The sequence below is a fragment of the Erpetoichthys calabaricus genome, chromosome 10, assembly GCF_900747795.2.
Source record: "Erpetoichthys calabaricus chromosome 10, fErpCal1.3, whole genome shotgun sequence".
NCBI classification, from domain to species: Eukaryota; Metazoa; Chordata; class Cladistia; order Polypteriformes; family Polypteridae; genus Erpetoichthys; species Erpetoichthys calabaricus.
Genome location: NC_041403.2, coordinates 67,525,304 through 67,531,533, shown reverse-complemented (window position 1 = coordinate 67,531,533; position 6,230 = coordinate 67,525,304).

Sequence of the window (6,230 nt, the reverse complement as noted above, 5' to 3'; positions counted from 1 at the left end):
GGACTAAAGTTAATAAACCTAACATGCACATCTTTGGGATACATGTTGAAGTACCCTAAGAAAACAAGCATAGACATGGACGAACACGGAAACAGAGCTCAGGTCAAGGCAACAACAACTGACAACGTGTTTCCTTTCATAACAGGTGGAGAAGCCTATGCATGGCAGTCAGGCTGCATTAGTGCCATTACCTTTACAGAGATTATTTAAGTAGGTGCATCCTGCCCAACCATTGTAACTGCTCAGTAAGTGATGTGATCAGTCAGCACATTTAAAAATAGTTTACCCATTAACAGATTAAGATTGTGCTCAGTTTAAAAGGGAAATGGGAGAGAATAAAACTTTAAGGGAGTTTGAATAGGGTATGGTAAGGGGAACCAGATTTTACTTGTATGAAGGTATCTGAAACATCAACTTCATTAGATTTCACAGAAGGCTTTGTTATCTGTGTAGCTATAATACATCACCAACTGAAAAGCAATGGTGAATCTGTAGTAGGAAGCAGACCATTGATGTGAAGGGCCAGTGTAGCCTAATATGGCTTGAACAGAGTAGCATACAAATAGCTGAGTACAACTATAGTACTGAAAAAACACAGTTGTCTTTAACTTGCCATAGACTAGGAAGTGCATGTAATGAAGCCACCAAATTTCACTCCTGTCAGTAAAACAAGAAGGTGTGGATGCAGTGGCAATGGCAAATAAATGTTGTCAATGAATGATTGAGTAAAATCTCAACTCCAGCTAATTCACACTGATAGAAGGACCAAGAAAATGGCAAAAAAAGGAATCCATAGATCTATTATAAGCTCACGATGTGGTGATGATGTGTTTTTGTGGAATGATTTTTTCCTTAATACAAAACAGGTAGATATTTAAATACTATAATAGGTTATTCAAGCACCAGTGTTGTTTGTGGACACTGTATCTGTCTGCAAACGGAAGTTTCCAACAGGATAAGCTTATTGGTACATAACTAAAAAAAGTGCCTAAAATGATTTCAGGAACATGACAATGAATTCAGCTTTATACAACTGCCAGATATCAGGTCACTACCGGTAAGATGAAACGGAATGAAGACATTGGAAGAAGAGCAGGTCTCAAAAAATAACCATGTACAGAAAACATAACCGAAATATTAAATGAAAAAAAAAGAATACTTGGGACAATGTCTTAGAATAAGCTCCCTAACAACTTTACAGTTTTGATGGAAAATGGACAAGTAGATAAGTGAGCTTTATCCAAGGTGACATGCAACATTTGAGACATACACTTGGTTAAATTTATTTTTTGCTTTTCCAGTTGGAGCACAGGCAGGTGAGGTGACTTGCCTGTTTTGTTACAGCGTCAGTAACTGGAAACCCACAACATCAGAGCTTGAATTACAAAGCCTTAATCATTAGACCACACTGTCTTTTGTGCTTGTTGTTGTACTGTGCATTCTTTTGAATATATTACCTTTTGAACATAATAGATAGATAGATAGATAGATAGATAGATAGATAGATAGATAGATAGATAGATAGATAGATAGATAGATAGATAGATAGATAGATAGATAGATAGATAGATACTTTATTAATCCCAAGGGAAAATTCACAATCCCAAGGGGAAATTCACAAATGTATTTATTATTAAATTTGTTTTTCTATTTGCTAATTATTATTGTTTTCTTATGTTTTAAAAATAGATCAAAGGGAGGTGGGACCCCCAGTCTTCCAAGTAAAACTTTTCCCAACATACTAAACTAACTACACAAAATTAAACAAAACTAGGTAATCCCAAAAAACTAAGGAAATCATTAAAAGAATAATAAAGTACAAACAAATGTTAAATAGCATTAAATTGAGTAAAACACAGTAAAATAGAAGACAAAAACATATCACATAAGCATGCACAACTTAAAGTAAAGTAAATTAAATAAAAAAGAAAGAAGAAACAAAGGCAGAAGAGCAAATGCAGAATGTACAACTGAGGGTCTTCATGCAAACAAGAGCAAAAGCTTAAGTCACAAGCCATTGCTCCCCTTTTTATTGTGGATTAGATCATTAGAACATTAGGACATTAGAACAATCTAGACGAGAACAGGCCATTCATCCCAACAAACCTCTCCTATCCACTTAATTACTCTAAAATAGAATCAAGTCTAGTTTTGAAAGTCCCCCACTGCTTGGTAACTTATTACGTGTCAATGGTTCTCTGTGTAAAGAAAGCTAATGTTTGTGTGAAATTTACTCTTAAGAAGTTTCTAACTGCGTCCCTGTGTTGTTGACGAACTCATTTTAAAGCAACAGTCTTGATCCACTGTATTAATTCCCTTCATAATTTTAAACACTTCAATCATGTCTCCTATTAATTTTCTATTGCTCAAACTGAAAAGGCTCACCTCTTTTAATCATTACGCAAAATTCATCCCCTGTAGCTCTGGAATCAGCCTTGTTGCTCTACTCTGGACTTTTTCTAGTGCTGCTATGTCCATTTTGTAACCTGGAGACCAAAACTGTACACAGTACTGCAGATGATGCCTCACCAGTGTGTTATAATGCTTGAGGATAATCCCCATGGACTTCTACTCTACACACTGTGCTATATGACCTAACATTCTGTTAGCCTTTTTAATTTCTCCTGGACACCGTCTGAAGGTTTATAGTGACGAGTTCACTACAACATCTAAATCCTTCTCATAAGGTGTACTTTCGCTCTTCAGACCCGACTCGTGTTGTGTATTTAAACCTAACATTTTTACTTTCCACATTTACATTTACTTTCATCTGCCACAAATCTGCCCAAGCCTGTATGCTGTCCAAGTACCTCTGTTATGATCCTACAGATCCTAGATTATATACCAGTCCACCTAGCTTGGTATCATCTGCAAATTTAGCCAGCTTGCTACTTATATTTCTATCCAAATCATTTACACATACTTTATTAAAAATAGCAGCAGCCCTGGCACTGACCCCTGTGGAAAACTACTCTTAATAATATCACATGCTCCACTTTGATCATATCCTTCCTCACACAATTCCAGCATGTTGGTAAAACATGACCTCCTTCTTCTGAACTTATGCTGACTGTTCAGTAAAACTCCTGTTCTTGCTATGTGTTGCTCAGTCTTATTCTTAATAATTCCTTCCATTACTGGAATCTTACTGGCATATAGTTGCTTGGATCTGTCCGTTCACCCTTTTTATATAACGGGATAGTATTTGCCATTTTCCAGTCCTTCAGAATTTCCCCAGTGCGCAGTGAATTCCTAAAAATATGCATCAGTGTATTTAATCTAAGCAGTACTTCTTCCTCTACAATTTCCAAATCACTCAGTACCTCCTCAGTAGTCTCTGTTACTGCTGGGAGTTTATCTACTTCCTCACATGTGAAGACCTTAGAAAAATGCAAGTTTAGAACATCTGCTATTTCATTGTCAGTGTTTTTTAATTCTCCATTACTACTCCTGATGCACCTTAACTCCTCTTTGACTGTTCTTTTACTACTAAAATACTGAAATAATCTTTTTGGGTCATCTTTCGCCTTATTTGTTATATTCCTCTCTAACTGTCTTTTAGCCTTCCTAATATCCTTCTTAATGTTTGCCCTCATGTTCTCATATGCCCTATGATTCAGGCTGGAGTTATTAGTCTTATTTGCCTTATACAGTTTCTTCTTCCTTTGCAGCTTCTTTTTCAACTTTTCATAATTTTTTTAATTTCCTAATACCAAATTTAGGGATGTACCTGACCTGCAGTATATGTAAAACACATTTAAACCTGTTCCAGTGCTCCTCGACTGTCTCCACACTTAAAAGCTTATCCCAGTCTATCCTTCTTAGACTTTGCCGCATCTGCTCAAAATTTGCTCGTCCATAAGTAAACTTAACAGTTTTAGTCTTAGCATCCACACTTTTCCAAAATATCGAAAACTGTATTATATTATGGTCACTTGAGCCCAGTGGTTCAATCATCTCTACACCATCAGTTCTATCCTGATTATTACAAAATACTAAATATACTAAATATAGTATTTAGTGCTTTAAAGTACTGTGTTAAAAAAACAGTCACCGATTACTTCTAAAAACTCCTGCTCTTCAGTATTTGCAAGGTTATCCCAGTTAATATTCAGGTAGTTAAAGTCCTCCATAACTATAATATCCCCCTGTAATCTTGGCTTCTTAATATTACAAAAAGATGTGCATTGAAATTGTCTGGATTGGGCAGTCTATACACTCCTAAAATAAGGCCTTTTTCCCAAATACTTTCCAGGCAAAGGCACATATCCTCACTAAGATGGGGATCATTGTCCAGCTAAAGAGGACTTGTGTTTAAATTGTCTTTGACATAAATAGCAACCCCACCTCCTTTTCTGTTCTTTCTGTCCTTCCTAAAAATATCTATGCCTCTATGTTATACCCATGCCGATCTTTGTTACTTTGTCAGGTTTCTGCTATTTTTAGTGCAGACCCAATCCATGTACTTGCAATATCATCAATAAAGCAAAGGCCTATCTGGGAAAGGCTCACAGCAGGAGACCTAAGAATTGTTAAAGAGCTCAGCATTATTGTTCTAACTGCCCAGTTATGAAAATAAATAAAAAATGGTATGAAGTGAAGAAAAACACTAAAAAGGCCATAGCCATGCGGGGCACTCAAATCAAACTATGAAAGATGCTTATCTGTCACAGGGCACACTCACGCACATAGTCACACTCACTCAAAAAAGGTCAATTTTGAGTAATTTATCGAGTCATATCTTTGGGATGTGCAAGAAAACCAATGTTTCCGTGAAGAAAAAAAAAACTTGTAAACCCTGGAGAATGTGGAAAGACAACACAGGTAGTGATATCTCTGGGAAATCAAATTTAAGTCCCTGGAGCTTTGAGAGAGCAGTGCTAATGATTATCTTTCTGTGCCATACTCTCTCTTCCTTTCTTTCTTTATGTAATTTGTCACCTTCTGGGCTCTGTGTTGCACAAATAATTTGGGCACTCAGTTTCTTTTCACACCATACTGTATGTTATTCCAGGATCATAAATAGACTTAAGTTTATTTAAGTTTTCTAAAACAACTTAAAAACATGAAAGATAGCTTGCATCAAGGTTTCTTCTCTCTTATTTTGTCAGGTTCAGTAAAATTCAAAGATGCTTTTATCAGAGTTACTTTCCAGCAGTGAGGTGGCTGTGATGTCCTGTGAGGGTCTGAATGATAGAAAAACAACAGCTAGGGAAAGACTTCTTGTATTAAAGAACCAGGCACGTATAAAGATTTATTATATTAAGATATGAGACTTGAATATTGCTACATCCAGTCTGGCATTACTTTACTTTTATTTTATGAGAAAGTGGGTTTTCTTGCAGCAAAAACATCCCATAAAGGTATACGTTCTGCCTCTCCCATTAAAATACAACATATGAAATATATTTTCCTTTATATTATATCTTTAAAGCAGATGATATCAGTTATCTAATGACCTATATGGTGAAGTTTCCCGAACAGTCAATGAACATAACAGGGCAGCAGTAGTGAAGGATAGAGGAGAGCGGAAATAAAAAGCAACTGACTACATATGTTATACATTCTGTACTAAGAAAGTTTACTGGTCCATCTAGGATATGTGTTTGATAATTTATTTGTGCTAGCACAACTATTTCAACATGAGTATCTGTGAGCAGTCACAGTTATCCACTGGTAACTTTAAAGACAAAAAAATTAATGACTATAGTATCATTTTATGAGCTCTGTGGGGTTGCCTGGTGAACCACTGGGTGCTGCATTAGAAACAATGAAATTGCTTTATGGTATGATCACACCACTGGTGTCAGGCTTGACTACACTTTAGGTATAAAGTGTTCTGCTTTAATGGCCTGGTCGCCGGTGACCATTTTCACAGCCTACTCCAACTTTTGGCTATTGATCTATAAATTATCTCAAGCTGCTTAATCCAGTTCAAGATCAATCAATATGTGAACAGTCCTGGATAACATGCACTCGTCTATTGTCAAACGTGCACATGTAGACTCCCACACTCACTTATACTGGGCTAACTTATAGTCCCCATTGCACCAAACACACACATTTTATGGATGTGGATGAAAAACAGGAGAACCCTCAAAAAAAAGGGCTCTGCAGATACAAGGAGAATGTGTAAATAGATGTATTGATATATATATATAGAGAACAGGCTCAGGATTTAAACAAAGCACTCTGGTGCTGTTTGGGAGATATGTTATCCTTATCTAAGC